The sequence below is a fragment of the Eurosta solidaginis genome, chromosome 5, assembly GCF_040869045.1.
Source record: "Eurosta solidaginis isolate ZX-2024a chromosome 5, ASM4086904v1, whole genome shotgun sequence".
In the NCBI taxonomy this organism is placed as follows: Eukaryota; Metazoa; Arthropoda; class Insecta; order Diptera; family Tephritidae; genus Eurosta; species Eurosta solidaginis.
In genome coordinates, this window is record NC_090323.1 from 160,297,594 (window position 1) to 160,316,506 (window position 18,913).

General features: G+C 34.8%; 1 protein-coding gene across 2 annotated transcripts in view; it reads left to right on the forward strand.

Annotated features, from left to right (window-relative positions):
- Positions 1–18,913, forward strand: part of LOC137254645 (protein SCAI) — a 78,840-nt gene that overhangs the window by 36,042 nt on the left and 23,885 nt on the right. The gene's annotated exons all lie outside the window — the stretch shown is intronic.

Here is an 18,913-nt window from a genome sequence, read left to right on the forward strand (position 1 = left end):
GTTAAGCACTGTGTTTTCCAGTCACATGTACAATAATGATTTGTGTCTGTAGTAGTAAGTGTATCCGTACATAAATACATATATGAGTATTTTTAACGTTGACGGTTTGTCTCATGCGTAGGATTTTTGAATTTTACTCCGTTTTTTTTCTGGATCCTTTGACGATGTTGTTCTTGTTGAGGAAAAGAAGAGTAGGAGAAAAGCGCAAATGGATTTGAAGTGTAGGAGTATGCGTGAAAAACGTGTGGGTTAATGATTGAATGGGAAAATTCAGTTAATAAATAGTTTCATATGAGATTAACGCCATGGTTTCAAGCGTACACCTGTTTTATTGCGGTATAGTAATCGAATTCATTCGTTAATCGAGTTGCAAGAAAACAAAAAAAAAAAAAATCGTGCGAGTTATTCTGGTTCCAAACCAGGATGAAACCAATATAAAATGGCAAATATTATCAAACTTCTTGACGATGTAGCTTGGGAGTTTTCGAAATGATACGCATGAAAATGACTCGCATGAGAGTGCTAAAATAAGTTTGGATTACTTGAAAATCGTGAAAATAGCTTAATATCAGTCAGTATGTTTATTTCCTTTCAGTTTTTCCATTATAATAAAAATTACAATAATTTAATAAAAGAAATTATTGTGAATACGTGTCAAGCTCATTAAATTTACGCATTGAAGAAAAAAGTAATTTTTGATACTTAATTTAATAAGTTGTTCCCCTTTACTCCGCACTGTACTTGATTCAAGACAAATTCTGATATTAAAGAAGTCAAAGTTGGTTTTCGGGTTCATGGCACCTTCGTCTCTAACTTACGAATTTTGTGAACCGAGGATCCTCTGTCTTCTTTTAGCAACATTGCATTTAGAAAGGCTGTAGGTGCAGTGACCGTTATGTTGTTTCATAAGCTCCGGAGCTTACTAGACCATATACATACTTTGCGCTTGGGTGTTTTGAGCCCGAAAGAGCATGTCAAGATCCATGTTAGGATTCTCAAACTGCTTTTGGAGATACATGTTATAGCTTAACATTACTTCGTATTGTTCATAGATTTATACCGATTACATCCTGCCGAAAGATGCTTGTATAGGAAAATAGGAAATGCAAACGTTCGTGTAGTCGCTACACTATAGCGTAATGTGAGAACAAGGAAAGGAAAGGAAAGGAAAGGCAAGACAGAGAAAGTAAAGGAAAAGGAACTGTTCCTTATAGGGTGTTATCGACTTGGACATGAAAGGAAAGGAAAGGGAAAGGGAAAGGAAAGGGATGGAAAGGACAGGAAAAGAAAGGAAAGGAAAAGTAAGGAAAGAGATGGGAATGAAAGGAAAGGAAAGGGAATGAAAGGAAAGAAAGGAAATAAAAGGAAAGGAAAGAAAGGAAAGGAAAATAGAGGAAAGGGAAGGAAAGGAAAGAAAAGAAAAGAAAAGGAAAGGAAAGGAAAGGAAAGGAAAGGAAAAGAAAGGAAAGGAAAGGAAAGGATAGGAAAAGAAAGGAAAGGTAAGGAAAGAGAAGGGAATGAAAAGAAAGGAAACGGAACGAAAGGAAAGAAATAAAAGAAAAGGAAAGGAAAGAAAGGAAAGGAAAGTAGAGGGAAGGAAGGGAGGGGAAAGGAAAGGAAAGGAAACGAAAAGGGAAGGAAGGGAAAGGAAATTAAAGGAACGGAAAGGAAACAAGGGAAAGGAACTGTTCGCTATAGGTGTGACATCGACGAGGTATAGACGAGTTATCGATATTTTACCGAATTGTTATAAATTTACCATCGGTTTATACAGACGGGGTATCGCTTTGTTGCGGAAAATCTATCGTTTTATAATCGAAAAGTTATCGTTTATCTCTCAAAAAATGGTTATCGATATGTTATCGAAAATAAGTCGACTTGTATTCGAGAAGTTATTAATTCATTATCGGAGTGTAAACTGTTTTTAATCAGAGTGCTATCGAAAAGTAATCGATATATCATCAAAGGCTATCGATCTTCAAACGATAATTTGTCGATTTGTAATCGATTTACTATTGAAAAGTTATGGATATTTAATCAAAAATATATCGGAAAATATTCGATATCTTATCGGAATATTTCTTTGCTATTGGCGTTTTATCAATTCGCTTACGACGACTCGTCGATTTGCTATGGAGCAGATACCAATAAAAATGCATGATATATCTGTAACCCGTCGATAACACTGGACCACGAATTTCAACTTTTTCTCTTTACCAGAAACGCCGTTATGAAATTCGTATGTAAAATCACCCCCTGATTTCGAAAATTGAATTCATTTTTGATTCTATGGTACCGTTTTTGAGATATTTGCAATTTACCGTTATTCGAAAAAACCAAAATGATGGCTCCCTTTAATGACGTATATCTCACGAATGGGTGAAGCAATTGCAAAAAGGTTTACAGAATCGGAAAGACGATAAAATTTTCTATGAATACATAATACATTGGTTTTTGCTTAACCAGACAGTTTTGGAGATATTAGCATATCATTTCAGATTTTTGTTTTTTTTATGAAAAAATATGAAAAAAATTACTTTTTGCGAGGGCAACATTCCAAAACCACAACTTTTTATCCAAATATTTTTCTTTGCGTAAAGCTCTGTTTAATTAGAAAAAAGATAACCTATCATCGAATAAAATCGATGCAAAACTACGTAAGTTATAAGCGATCAAATAAAAATACCCAGGTTGCGCAATTTCAATATATGTATACATACATATATTAAAGGTATAAAGTGCAAATGGGATATTATCCGGATAAACGAATAACACCATAACAATGATAACACTTTTTCTTTAAATAAATCAAATAGTACTTTTAATATTCGATTTGTTTTATAGTAGGTAGAGAGGTTGCATTGAAAGGAAGAGTGGTTGGGTTTGAAACCTGCTGTAGGCATGTAGTTATAAACATGTATTTCCGTCACTTATGGGTAAGTTGCAGGTAGTTTTTCAAAATTATAAGACACAAAAAATTTTTAAAGCCTACATCTAAAGCAGGTAGTATTTTCTTTTCCAGGCTTCGTATAAAAAGGAACCTTTCTGTCTAGGTAAGATTTGATTTTTTAAATTTTATTCTTGTTCCGAGTATAAATATGAGTTAATGCGCCTTGAAACTTCATAACATCTGCAAAGCTCGCCGAAGATAGTTCAGTTCATAAGTCAAATTTCAAAACCGTGATTTATTAAAAAAAATAAAATGAGTAAAAGGACGCGAGAATTTGTTTGTAATAGCGATCCAGATATGTACTGTTTCATGTGTGGCCAATATACTATCATAAGGCGACGACGAGTATCCTCAGATCATATGAAAACTTTATACTCCAAGTATTTTGGCATTGAGCCTAAAAATGCTGAAAAACCATGGACACCGAACACTTTGTGTACATCGTGTCGAGTAGAATTGATTCAGTCGGAATCAGGACAACAAATAATATTTGATACACCAATGATATGGAGAGAACCTACTTGCCATTCATTAGAGTGTTATATTTGTCAAACAAGAGTACTTGGCATTGGAAGATCAAGAAGAGTAACCTATGCCAGCGTACCTACAGTGACATTACCAGCACTACATTCAACGGCAGTTGCGAATCCAGTTCCATTGTCAACAGTAATATCTGAATTCGGGGAATCAAGTTGTACTGAATTTCGCATGGGAAACGAGAGAAACGTTCTGTCACAAGCACAACTTAATGATTGGATAAGAGATTTGGAACTATCCAAGGAAAAGGCCGAGATCCACACTTCTCGTATGCAACAATTTAAATTTGTGTCATCCGATGTTAAGGTTATATATTGTAGAACTCGTCACGAAGAATTTTCCAAACACTATACCATGAAAGACAGTATATGCTACTGCAACGACATTCCTGGTTTATTCAAAGAGTTTGGTCAAACATATGATTCAAAAGACTGGCGATTGTTCATAGACAGCAATAAACTGAGTTTGGAGGCTGTATTATTGCATATTGGTAACAAAAAGCCTTCTATCCCGATCGTACATGCAGTAAATACAAAGGAAACCTACGAGGAAACGCAAAAACTACTAAAATTTATCAAATATGAAGAGCATGATTGGAAAATATGTTCGGATCTCAAAGTCGTTGCAATGCTATGCGGTCTACAAAGTGGCTACACCAAGCACTGCTGCTTCCTTTGCAAGTGGGATAGCCGAGCTCGTAAGGACCACTACGTCAGAAAGGATTGGCCGGAAAGAGTCGAGTTTACCGTTGGTGTGGATAACATCAAATACACCCCTCTTGTCAAGAAAGAGAAAATCATCTTTCCACCCTTACACATCAAGCTCGGTCTCATTAAAGACTTGGTTAAGGCTTTGGACAAAGAAGGCGAAGCATTCGACTATATGAAAATAATTTTTCCAGATATTTCTCAAGCCAAGATAAAGGAAGGTATTTTTGTTGGAGCACAAATAAAAAAGTTGATCAACAATATTCAATTCAAAAGACTACTCTCATCAGTTGAGGCAGCAGCGTGGGATTCCTTTGAAAAGGTCGTTGCTTCTTTTCTCGGTAGACACAAAAGCCCTAACTACGAGCAGATAGTGAACGACTTAATCAATAATTATGCGAAAATGGCTTAAAGGCTTATTAAAATTAGTTTCCCAAAATTAATATATTAATAAATAACTTGTTAACCTAACTAATATTTTCTTTCCAGGCGTAAATATGTCCTTAAATATTCCTTTTCTGCACTCACATTTGAGCTTTTTTCCGGCAAATCTTGGCGACGAAAGTGACGAACATGGCGAAAGGTTTCATCAGCAAATGAAATTAATTGAGAATCGATATCAAGGATTCTGGGACGTCGCAATGATGGGTGATTGCTGCTGGTTTCTCATAAGAGAAACCGATCCTAAACTGAATAAGCGTCAAAGTAGAACACATAATTATTTCGACTACATAGTAAAATCAAATTAAGATAAAGATTGTTAGAATATAGTATAAACATAAATAAATTTAAAAAAAAGTTAAAAATATGGGAAATTTCCTTCATAAATTGAACTTTTAACTAAATAGAAACAGAGCATAGCTAGATATTTCACTCTTCTTTATACCATACATACGTTTTGAGGTATACGTTGAAATTGCCCAACCTGGGTATTTTTATTTGATCGCTTATAACTTACGTAATTTTGCATCGATTTTCTTCGATGGTACCTTACTTTTTTTTAATTAGACAGAGCTTTACATAAAGAAAAAACATCTGGAAAAAAAGTTGTGGTTTTGGAATGCTGCCCTCGCAAAGAATAATTTTTTTCATATTTTTTCATAAAAAAACAAAAATCTGAAATTATAAGCTAATATCTCGAAAATTATCTGGTTGAGCAAAAAACAATGTATTATGCATTTATAGCAAATTTGATCGTCTTTCTGACTCTGTAAAGTTTTTTGCAATTGCTTTACCCGTTCGTGAGATATACGTAATTAAAAGGAGCCACCCTTTTGGTTTTTTCGAATAACGGTAAATTGCTAATATCTTAAAAACGGTACCATAGAATCAAAAATGAACTCGATTTTCGAAATCAGGGGGTGGTTTTACATACGAATTTCATAACGGCGTCTCTGGTAAATTTTGGCCGTCGACCAGTGTAATCAGCCGATAAGCTATTACTATTTTATTACCGAACCAAATAAATAATGATTTCTGTATATTCAACTTAAGAACTAACAGAACTAGAATTTTTTAAACCAGGTTAAGTTAAGGGAATGTGTTGAATACATAACTACATAACCTTAAATCATAAGATGATGTACCGACCTAATTTTCATCATAAAAATCAACTATTGTGTAATATACATAAGTACATATTTACGCATCTGCAATAATTATAAAGTGACCCGTATTTCCGTACAGAAATAAACAATTCTCTTTCTCTTTTTGATTGGTTTTTCTTAAGTATTTCCTTTGGAAATAGGATTTAGATCTTGTATATAAACATAAATTCACATAAATATGTGATAATAGTGATCAAAAAATGCTAATTAGAGCGGGTGGATTGTTTCTTATAAATTCGCATGCAGGAAAAATATTCTACGCACCTTTCTGGACAACTTTGTCAAAGAAAATATTTGTGTAAAACCGATTTAAACCACGACATTTTTGAGGAGTGACTTAAAGCACAAGTTTGATTGAGAAACTGAGAAGTAAGTGGACTTTTGTTTAGAAAAGGTGAAATGATATTTTTCATATGAAATGAGATTTCCGATTTATTTGCTTCGGATAGAGAAATATTTTTATTAAATAAGTTGCTGCATGATGATTTCATATGGTCATTACTAAAATTAACTCTTTGTCCATTTGAAGTGGTCATAGAGTCAATTGAAGTTATAGCCGTTGACCTTATGTCACTCCTCCATTTTAGCTACTACACTGCTGCACCAGTTTCTATCAAGCTTTTGATTTCATGCCTGACTTCGGGCGGGGTACAGGTTTCCGTTCCAATTTCAGTCCGGTTTCAGCTTCTTCTCCAGTTTCTGATTCGACTTAGGTTGGGTTTTGGCTTGGTTATCAGCTTCGACTGCGGTATGTGGTTAAGCTCTCAGCTCTCAGTTTCGGTTAAGCTCTCAGCTTCAGATACTGTTTTGGTTTCGGTCCGGTTTTATTTCGAGCTACTGCGACGGTTTCGGTTTGTCCTGCTTCTGAATCGTATCAGGCTTCGTTTACCGTGTTTCTGATTCTATTTCTTACCCTTGCATGGATGTCAAGAGAAAAAGGCATAAACTTCTAATAAAAGCAGCGTATAATTTGGAAACCTTGAAGTCTTAGTTCCATCTAATTAACTTTACGTGAGCAGAACCGTGGCTAGTTACATATTAAATTTGATACTGATTTGAGCCTTGAAAAAAATTTAAATGTAATGGGTTTGACAAAAGTATTATAGATTTTGGATATAAGACAAATAGTAACACTGGCATACAAAATAAACTTGTTAAAAACTGATAAATACCTCAAAGTTATTAGGTTAGGTTGTCGTGCCTTACATTTATTTATTAGTGGATTTTCTAATATTTCGACAGCATATCTACCAAGGATAATTGGGGGAAAAAATTGGGTTTGCAAAATTTGTTACATTAATCTGCCTGCCTTGCTCAGGATTAGGACGCGTCCTTTCCAACCTCCTTAAAAATAGTGTGCCTGAGACTCGTCCGTCTGTTGTTCTAATTTATATGCTTATTGGAATAAATTAAATGTAGAGGTAAGAAATTTTTTTTAGTATAAGCAAGCCGCAGAAAGTTTGCCTGATTTGCTAGCATTTAATCTACATACGTTTGCATATACTTATATATTGTCCTTATTAATACCTTACTATATCTGTGCACTTGCTCGACTGAGCACATTCATTGAGTATTGGCTGGATGTGAGCCAATACTCAATTTGGGTTTCCTCGAAAACGCTGTTTCACGCATTTTATGCGCAAGAGCTTAACGCAGCCAAAAAATCCAACATGCGCCCATAACATAATACACAAACATACCCACATTTATGATGCATAAAAAAAAAAACAATAACAAACAAATACCATGTACTACAATAAAAACCAAAGCAGCAAGTATTTAAAGAATGCTGTTTGGGTCAATTCATAAATAACACACATGTACTTACATATAAATATGTATAATAGTGCTAGCACCTTCCGCTGCAGAGTGTACATATACATACATGTCTACGATATATGCATGTTTATATCATTTGTTGTTTATATTTTGGTAACATTTTATACAAACAAAATTACAATGTAGTAGAAAATGTGCTGCGTATGAACGAGTGCACAGTGTCGCCTTTTGAGGTTTTTCTTTGCAAAAATCATAACTTTTGAACCAATGAAGATATTTAAAAAATTTAAAATGCAAATGAAAACTAATTATTTGTAGTTTTATTGCGTGAAAGCTAAGAATGTCACAGATACAGGGTGCTTCAAAAAAATTCGTCAAATTAGAAAACATTTTGTTTTTAGCAAAAAATAAAAAAAATAAAATGAGATTTGTCTTATAATGACGTATTTAAGCATTAAATAAGATAAACTAATGATTTTGATAAGATAGCGTGGCGCTGCCTACTTATGATAAAAAGTTTTATCTAAGTAGTCACGTTATCAATAACTACCAAAATCGATAGACGTATTTTTTCTTTTAAATGGCAATACTCTTATAAAACTCAAATGTTCGTTTTTGGTGCCACAATAACAAGGTACTTCAAAATTCATCGTAAAATTTTACATGTTTTTTTAAATTTACAAGCCGAGTATGTATTTTATTAATAACTAAAAGTTATTGAAAGTGGTTCCATGAAATTTTATTTGAGCTAAAGATTAAACAGTCAACAAATTTTGGAAAAAGGGAGTGGCACTGCCCATTTATGCTAAAAAGTTTGATCTTAGTAACCGCTTTACCAATTTGTACCAAACTCGATAGACGTATTGATTTCTATAAAAATTTAATACTCGTTTGAAGGCGAAATGCCTAAGCTTTAAACTAAATTTGATAAACTTTAGAGAAATGCAATAACGAAAAGTATATGGGGTATTCCATCCCATTTCGACCAATTTTGAACACGACCCCTTTAGAATTGGCTGAAAGATTTTCTTCTTTTTCTAGCTTACGAAAGATGTTTTTCAAATTTTTTCATCCAACTGAAAAAAAGTTATGAATTTAAAAAAAAACACCGTTTTTGTATTCAAAATGCTATAACTTTTTCAAAAACCGTTTGGGATCATTTTTTTTTTAAATATGTTTTTAAATGTACTTTTCGGAAAAAATACAAAAAAAATTTTAGTTTTTTTTCAATTAAATAACAAAAAAAAAAAAAAATTCTAAGCCCACTCCGGGATTAGTGGAGATGAGTGCAGAATAGACTGAAGTTTTTTATGAGAAAAAAAAAAGTTTTTTGAATTTTTTCCGAAAAGTACATTTAAAAACAAATTAAAAAAAAAAATCCCAAACGGTAAATTTTTGAAAAAGTTATAGCATTTTGAAAACAAAAAGAGTGTTTTTTTTTTAAATTCATAACTTTTTTTTGAGTTGGATGAAAAAATTTGAAAAATTCTGAAAAACGTCTTTCGTAAGCTAGAAAAAGAAGAAAAACTTTCAGCCAATTCTAAAGGGGTCGGGTTCAAAATTGGTCGAAATGGGATGGAATACCCCATATATTTATAAATTACTAAATTAATTCTTTTTTTGAAATAAAAAATTAACTTGTACATAGATATCTTATTTTTCAGTAAAGTAACAAAATTGATTAGTAAATCTCTTTTTCATTGTTGTGATAAGAAGTGAGAAACTTATTTTATCTTAACATAGTCGTCGTCACTGGAACCATTTCTGACCTATACGCATCTGTAAGATCTTTTTGTGTTCTTACATACCTCATAGATGATATGACTGGATCAGAAGAGATAGCTAACATGTTGAAAAGGTCTACATTTTTTTTAACTCGTGATACTTTGCAGGTGTTCATACATCTATATCTTTTGTAGTCCTTGTTTTTAGATTCTTCAGCTTCTTCAGACAATTCTCCTAATGGTAAGCACTGGTACTCTTCCATGTGCTAAAATTTTATGGAACTGGTTCATGGCAGTTTAAAATATTTAAAATTACCCCCAATGTTTTCAGAATATCTCTATCAACTCCTGTTATGCGAACAGTCACTTCATCGTTTTCAAAAAATCTTCTTGAGGAGTTACCATCATTTGCATTTCGGTATCCATACTTTGGACAGTCAACTCTAAGAACAATCTCTTTATAAAATGCATCCTGAATTATTTTTTTTTCTCCTGTTTTGTTTCTCCTTACATGTTGTATCGTCGTCGAAAACTTCTCCTTGTTGTGGTAGTGTATAAGCCAGCTTCAAAGCAAATTCCATACATCTTATCCTAGCATGCAAAGGAGATATTCCATACTCATAATTTAGTTCGTCAGTTATTGAATCATCAAGATTTTCAAGACTCCTCGTATTTAAATAATATCGGGCGGCACAATATAGTTGATGACGGACGTGGACTTTTCCAATATTCTGAAGCTTCACCTTTTAGTCGTAATGGAACAATAGAAGCCATAAACATATCACTATCTGTAATTGTTTCATCATCTACATTTATTCTTTGTTTATATGCGCTTTGTCCTGATGATCCATCACAGCCCCACGTAGTTATCAATGCTAGCTCCTTTGGCAGTGATTTCAACTTTTCTTCAGTAAAACTTTGAAGGAGTCGTGTAGACGTATGATCCATTAGCTCAATTTCAGCTGATAATTCGGTTATTTTGGGACTTAGAGGAACTGCTTCTTTCTTGGCTTGAGTAATTTTTTTGTATCCAGGTAAAATATCGGCATTACGTTGCAATAATGACTTACGCAATATAATATATATTTTCTTCGTTAAACCGATATCTATAAACATCGCCAAAGCTTCTTCGGGAGTGTATTTCCTAGGTAGCGCATTTGGTGGTGTGGGAAAGCTGTTTTTGATCCTCGTCAGTCGCACTGGACTTGCTACCGCAACTGCTTCTGTTATATGAGACTTCACGTTTTCTTCGTCTTTTTTATATTTAATAGCCAGTGCTTCTGAAAGATGAGTCTTGGCCATAGCTTTTGTGGTATCAGACAGCTTCCTTTTCCTTGTGTAGGTAGAACACTCTTCTATGGGTTTTGTTGGTCTCCCTCTAGTTGGATTGGTTGACGTGCTAGGCGTTTCTTCGTCCAAAAAAGTTTTGTCAGCTAGCTACTTTTCATGCTTACTTAGAAATTTTGAATTGTTACGATAGACGTCCTTCCATTTTCTTTCTATTATAATGTATTGTAAAACAATTTTTTCTTCCAGGCCTTCTTTTTCTTTAATGCTTGTTTCACTTGCTAATTCTCTCATAATAGCCTCACGAAGTCCCGTCTTGACTTTGTAGATTTAAACACCGCAAAGAGTCGAGTTTTCTAGATACATATTAGAATTGGCTTCGAGTGTATCTGACTAAATATTAATCTGTGAACTATATTAAAAATAGTATTCACTTTATTTAAGTAAACAGAATACTTAGTTCCTTAATCTCCAAAAGACGAATGACAATGTGCATTGTATGATGGATAGCCTTATATACCTACTCAAATTATTAAAATAAATTTCAGGTATACAATTCGTTACTAAAAAAATGTATGTTGTTAACAAGTTCCAATAACAACAAGTAAGGAAGGTTAAGTTCGGGTGTAACCGAACATTACATACTCAGTTGAGAGCTATGGTGACAACATAAGGGAAAATAACCATGTAGGAAAATGAACCGAGGGAAACCCTGGAATGTGTTTGTATGACATGTGTATCAAATGAAAGGCATTAAAGAGTATTTTATGAGGGAGTGGGCCATAGTTCTATAGGTGGACGCCATTTAGGGATATAGCCATAAAGGTGGATCCGGGTTGACTCTAGAATGCGTTTGTACGATATGGGTATCAAATGAAAGGTGTTAATGAGTATTTTAAAAGGGCGTGGACCTAAGTTCTATAGATGGACGCCTTTTCGAGATATCGCCGTAAAGATGGACCAGGGGTGACTCTAGAATGCGTTTGTACGATGTGGGTATCAAATGAAAGGTGTTAATGAGCATTTTAAAAGGGAGTAATCCTTAGTTCCATAGGTGGACGCCGTTTCGAGATATCGCCATAAAGGGGGACCAGGGGTGACCCTAGAATTTATTTGCACAATATGGGCATCAAACGAAAGGTGTTAATGAGTATTTTAAAAGGGAGTGGGCCTTAGTTCTATAGGTGGACGCCGTTTCGAGATATCGCCATAAAGGTGGGCCAGGGGTGACTCTAGAATTCGTTTGTGCAATATGGGTATCAAACGAAAGGAGTTAATGAGTGTTTTAAGAGGGAGTCGGCCTTAGTTCTATAGGTGGACGCATTTTCGAGGTATCGCAATAAAGGTGGACCAGGGGTGACTCTAGACTTTGTTTGTACGATATGGGTATCAAATGAAAGGTGTTAATGAGTATTTTTAAAAGGGAGTGGGCCTTCGTTTTATAGGTGTTCGCCTTTTCGAGATATCGCCATAAAGGTGGACCAGGGGTGACTTTAGAATTTGTTTGTATGATATGGGTATCAAATGAAAGGTGTTAATGATTATTTTAAAAGGGCGTGGGGCTTAGTTCTATAGGTGGACCCCTTTTCGAGATATCGCCATAAAGGTGGACCAGGGGTGACTCTAGAATTCGTTTGTGCAATATGGGTATCAAACGAAAGGAGTTAATGAGTATTTTAAGAGGGAGTGGGCCTTAGTTCTATAAGTGGACGCCTTTTCGAGATATCGCCATAAAGATGGACCAGGTTTGTACGATATGGGTATCAAATGAAAGGTGTTAATGAGTATTTTAAAAGGGAGTAATCCGTAGTTCCAGAGGTGGACGCCGTTTCGAGATATCGCCATAAAGGTGGGCCAGGGGTGACTCTAGAATTCGTTTGTGCAATATGGGTATCAAACGAAAGGAGTTAATGAGTATTTTAAGAGGGAGTGGGCCTTTCTGGACCAGGGATGACTCTAGACTTTGTTTGTACGATATGGGTATCAAATGAAAGGTGTTAATGAGTATTTTTAAAAGGGAGTGGGTCTTCGTTCTATAGGTGTTCGCCTTTTCGAAATATCGCCATAAAGGTGGACAAGGGGTGACTCTAGAATGAGTTTGTACGATATGGGTATCAAATTAAAGGTATTAATGAGAGTTTTAAAAGGGAGTGGTGGTAGTTGTATATGTGAAGGCGTTTTCCAGATATCGACCAAAATGTGGACCAGGGTGACCCAGAACATCATCTGTTGGATACCGCTAATTTATTTATATATGTAATACCTGCCAAGATTTTAAGGGTATTTTATTTCGCCCTGCAGAACTTTTTCATTTTCTTCTACTTAATATGGTAGGTGTCACAACCATTTTATAAAGTTTTTTCTAAAGTTATATTTCGCGTCAATCAAACAATCCAATTACCTTACCATATTTCATCCCTTTTTTCGTATTTGGTATAGAATTATGGCATTTTTTTCATATTTCGTAATTTTCGATATCGAAAAAGGGGGCGTGGTCATAGTCGGATTTCGTTCATTTTTCATACCAAGATAAAGTGAGTTCAGATAAGTACGTGAACTGAGTTTAGTAAAGATATATCGATTTTTGCTCAAGTTATCGTGTTAACGGCCATGCGGAAGGACAGACGGACGACTGTGTATAAAAACTGGGCGTGACATCAAACCGATTTCGCCCATTTTCACAGAAAACAGTTAACGCCATAAAATCTATGCCCCTACCAAATTTCAAAAGGATTGGTTAATTTTTGTTCGACTTATGGCGTTAAAAGTATCCTAGACAAATTAAATGAAAAAGGGCGGAGCCAAGCCCATTTTTAAATTTTATTTTAATTTTGTATTTTGTTGCACCATATCATTACTGGAGTTGAATCTTGACATAATTTACTGTAAAGATATTAAATTTTTTGTTAAAATTTTACTTTTAAAAAATTTTTTTTTTAAAAGTGAGCGTCGTCCTTCTCCGATTTGGCTAATTTTTATTAAGCGTATATATAGTAATAAGGGTAACGTTCCTGCCAAATTTCATCATGATATCTTCAACTAATGCCAAATTACAGCTTGCAAAACTTTTAAATTACCTTATTTTAAAAGTGGGCGGTGCCACGCCCATTGTCCAAAATTTTACTAATTTTCTATTTTGCGTCATAAGTTCAACTCATCTACCAAGTTTCGTCGCTTTATCTGTCTTTTGTAATGAATTATCGCACTTTTTCTGTTTTTCGAAATTTTCGATATCGAAAAAGTGGGCGTGGTTATAGTCCGATATCGTTCATTTTAAATAGCGATCTGAGATGAGTGCTCAGGAACCTACATACCAAATTTCATCAAGATACCTCAAAATTTACTCAAGTTATCGTGTTAACGGACGGACGGACGGACATGGCTCAATCAAATTTTTTTTCGATCCTGATTATTTTGATATATGGAAGTCTATATCTATCTCGATTCCTTTATATATGTACAACCAACCGTTATCCAATCAAACTTAATATACTCTGTGAGCTCTGCTCAACTGAGTATAAAAACGACCTTACGGCCGTACTGAATTATATATACCTGCTCAGGCGCGTATTTATGCCCAAGGTTGTTTAACTTTATTTGATGTAAAAAGTGAAGTTGCAGCTGGACGCAGATAGACTTTATGAATTTAGGTAACTGAATATTTCACAAATAACTACTGTTAATTTGACGGAGCACATATTTTAACATTCTTTTTTTTTCCATCAAAGTTTTAACAGGGGCATACAAATAGGCATTTCGAAAAACAGGTATATCCGCCAACTTTTAACAAAAAAAAAAACTTTTTTTTGTTTCAATCCTAAATTAAATTATCTTTAATTGCTATACAAGAAAACGACAACCGGCCGCCTTATTTACTCACAAAACCATTTTAAATACAACGAAAAAGAAGAGAAATTTCAAATTTTTCCCAATGTTGAAAATTGGTCAACTCTGAGCGGACCTGGTAAACTATAATTTTCTGTGAAAAAACAGTTGTATATTCTTGATCCCTGGAAAATTGTCTGTTAGAAACATGTATTAGATTTAGCGAACGCTTTCATGTTTTTTTTTGATTTTTGCCATGCTTTAACGGCAGAGGCGCCACTGTGGAGCGCCTGCCTGCGTATGGCAGCCATGGCGTATACATAATTTAAATCTATTGTTTGCATAGATGGGCATATGGGAACGAAGTTTAAGTGGCGCCAAAACATATGCAATCGGATAATTTCTACTTAGGACGAACGACCCATTGCGTAAAATCTTAAATTCTGTTTGCTTTAGGTTAAGTTAGTTTGAACTGGCCCGTCTATGAGGACCTCACATGTAGACTGAATGAGTCCGTAGTGTTACCAGAAGTTAATTTTAAATAAAATAACTCCGTCCTATTGGCAAATACTAGAAGCTTTTTAGGACTTAAGCCACTAGCGGCTTCTACATCTGACAGCTGTATCACTCTTAATAGCTGGAGTCTTAGCCTGGCAAGCGCAGGGCACGAGCACATAACGTGCCCGATCGATTCCTCCTCCAAACCTCACTTTCTATATCAGCTATCACTAACCAAGCCTTATTTAAAGGCATGTGACGCCAGAAGGCAGCGTCCAGTCAGAATACCTGTCATGAGTATACAGTCCTCTCTTTGTAATAATAGAAGCAACTTTGTTGGTCTAAGGTTGTAAGATATACACATAATATTCGACATTTTACAGCGCCGCGCTTGGGTCTACGCCTCTCTCGCTTGGTCGACCATATGCACCTCTCGCCCTCTCTTAATCTCGCCCTATCGTCTGCGGAGCAAGCTTCAAGGCCCTTTTTAGCTAGTTCATCTGTTTGTTCTATTTTGAAATTCTTTTTTTTTAATATCATTTTCTAAAATTTTCAATACTTGAGTAACTTTTTAAAATGTTTCATTTCCTTCAAATTTTCCGTTTTCGTGGAAATAAAAATCCAAAGTACATTATGGCCAACTATGTTTGTATGTATGTGGATGACAATAGCACAGCATTCAAGTACATGCATACCAAAATATGCACAAATATGTATGTATGTGTGTGTAACAAATCTTGGCTTAACCTATTTTAATATTCAGTAAAACTGTTTGTTTGCGCGCTCACATTTTATGTATATGTATGTGTGAGTGAGTATGAAGCAATTTTTTCATTACTTGTTTGGCTACTAATATTTTTCTCGCCTATTTTCCACATCATTTCATAGCGCGCGTGACGCTTTGCGCGCTCTTCAGCCAATACTTTTACTAGAGCACGAGCTTACAATTATGTAAACATGAATAAAAGATATTACGAGGTGCACTATTTATATTTCTGGACCGGAAAAGCTATAACGTCGTTAGCTAAAATCTGAAAATATCACAAATATCACAAAATGCGATACTTTATAATATAATCGAACTCACAAAGTCGTTTTCCTACCAAAGGCGAGGAAGAGGACTTTCAACATTATCTGTAAACAGGCGATAAGGGAGGGTCTTAAGTACATTGAAGTACATCCATTCCTAACCAGACAAGGGAATGCCACAGGGCGGGGTATTTTCACCTCTGCAGTGGCCGACGGTCATCAACCAAATACTCAGGCGGTTCCATGTAGGACACGTCAAACTTACGGCGTACGCAGACGACGTAGAAGTTGCCAAAAGTGGAAAGTAACTTCCAACAAGTAGCTCTTTGATGGATCGGGCGCTTCACGATAAATGTACATACCTGGGCACCTAATGTCGCGCAGAGCACTAAGATGAGGAATATGTATATAGTCTTGGCCTAGGCTATGATTTGTGACCCTGCTGTAAAAAACCTGTCCAAATATCTAGAAAGCATTGTAGACAGTTAGTTGTCGTGGAGGGGTAGTTTAACCGAGCTTAACCTATAATTTCCTCACCGGAATCGAAAAGTTCAGAAAATAACTTGGGGAGATATCTAGTCATCGAGCAAATGCACAAAGATTCAACAAAGAAGACATGTGTAGTACATGCATGGCGTATACGTAACCATTTTTATACCTTTCATGAAAATGAAATGGTATATTAACTTTGTCACGAATCCCGAAATTGTAATTCCTAAAGGAAAAAAGGATAAGCCCAGCAATGAGTATACCGAAATGAGGAGGGTGAAGAGCTGAGTTGATTTAGCCATGTCCGTGTTGTATGCAAACTAGTGAGTATATTTAGGTGTCCGATTAGACATTTGTCGGAACCGGGCGGATCGAACCAGTATAGCATATATCCCCCATACAATCGATTTTTCAAAAAAGCGGATTTTTGTCATATCTTCCTCAATTTATCAGATTGAAGCTTCAAACTTCACCATATCCTTTTGTATATTGCACATATTGTTGTCTGAAAAAATTCATAAGATTGGTCGTATATATAGTTCATCATAATTTCATCATATACTTACTTTTGCGTCATATATTGTTAAGAAAAGTAATTCATTGTCATAGCTATTTCAGGCAGACCACAAAAAACGTGAAACTTTGCATCCACACACAAACTACCTACCTATTTTTATACCCAGCTGTACTTGCACACAGAGTATATTAACTTTGGTTGGATAACGGTTGGTTGTACAGGGGTAAAGGAATCGAAATGGATATAGACTTTCATATATAAAAATCATCAGTATCGGAAAAAAAATTTGATTGAGCCATGTCCGTCGGTCTGTCCGTCTGTCCGTTAACACGATAACTTGAGTAAATATGGAGATATCTTCAGCAAATTTGGTACACGAGCTTACCTAGAGCCAGAATAGATTGGTATTGAAAACGAGCGAAATCGGATGATAACCACGCCCACTTTTTATATATATAACATTTTGGAAAACATAAAAAACCTGATTATTTAGTAAATAATACACCTATAATGTTGAAATTTGATGTGTGGACTGATATTAAGACTCTTGATAAAAATTTGAAATTTTTTTTTAAATGGGCGTGGTACCGGCCACTTGTGATCAAATCAATTTTACAAATATTATTATTAATCATAAATCAAGGAATGCTTTGAAGAAAAATTAACGAAATCGGTTAAGGACCACGCCCACTTTTATATAAAACATTTTTAAAAGGATCGTGGACGAATGAACTAAGCTATATCGTTGCAAAAAGAGCTTTATATCAATGGTTCTTCATTTCCCAAGTAGATTTATAACAATAAATTGGAAAAGCTTCAAATTGAAAAAATGGGCGTGGCACCGCCCTTTTTATGAGTAAGCAAATTTCTATGTTTCGGGAGCCATAACTCGAAGAAAAATTGACGGATCGTAATAAAATTGGGTACACAAATTTTCCGTATAGCAGGAAATATTTCTAGAAAAAATGGACGAGGACAGTTAAAGACCACGCCACTTTTTATATAAAAGATTTTTAAAAGGGTCGTGGACGAAAATAATAAGTTATGTCTTAGCCAAAAAGAGCTTTGTATCAATAGAATTTTACTTTCTAAATTGAATTATAACATTAAATTGGAAAACACTAAAATTTTTGAGAATGGGTGTGGCACCGCCCCTTATAGCAGAAAATATTTCTGGTAAAAATGGCCGGGATCGGATAAAGACCACACGGCAACTTAGATATGAAATAAGCAACTTAGATATGAAATAAGTTTAAAAGGGTGGTAGATTAGAATAATAAGTTATAACTTAACAAAAACTAGTTTTGAATCAATGATATTTCACTTATCAAGTTTTATTGTAAGAGGAAATGGGGAGACATTTTTTTTAAACGGGCGGTGCCACGTGTTATGTAGAAAAGTAATTTATCTGAAATGAAATGTACAATTGAAGCGATTATTTGGTTATTACGAATGGGATAAGATTATTGTTCAGCCCCATTCATGAAAAAAAGTCTTCCCATCAGTCAGAAGACAGCCCCGTGCTTACTTGTTCATAGACACTTCATATCATATTCGTTCAATTTTGAAAATCGAATAATTTTTAAGTTGCGAATCGAATTGTACGATTTTTTTAAGAGCCATATCATTCAGCTCTGTTTGCCTCATTACACATACAGCTGCACCCTGTATTTGGAACATTTTTTAACTCTTCATAGCTACTCTAACATTTTACATTTCCGCTCATGCATAGCAATATTTTGCATCTGTGTGTGTAAGTTTTAGTGTGTGTTGTATAAAAAACAAAATGTAAGTCAATAGCGGCACTGTGGCACAATAACATGACACAAAGGTTTGAGGGCTATAATGAGTACATATGTATGTATGTCGCATGCATAACAAAAATGCACTGAAAAAGATATATACGTACATACTCGTTTATTAAAGCGTTTGGTTTAAAGCAGATGCTAAGAAATGCGTTAAAT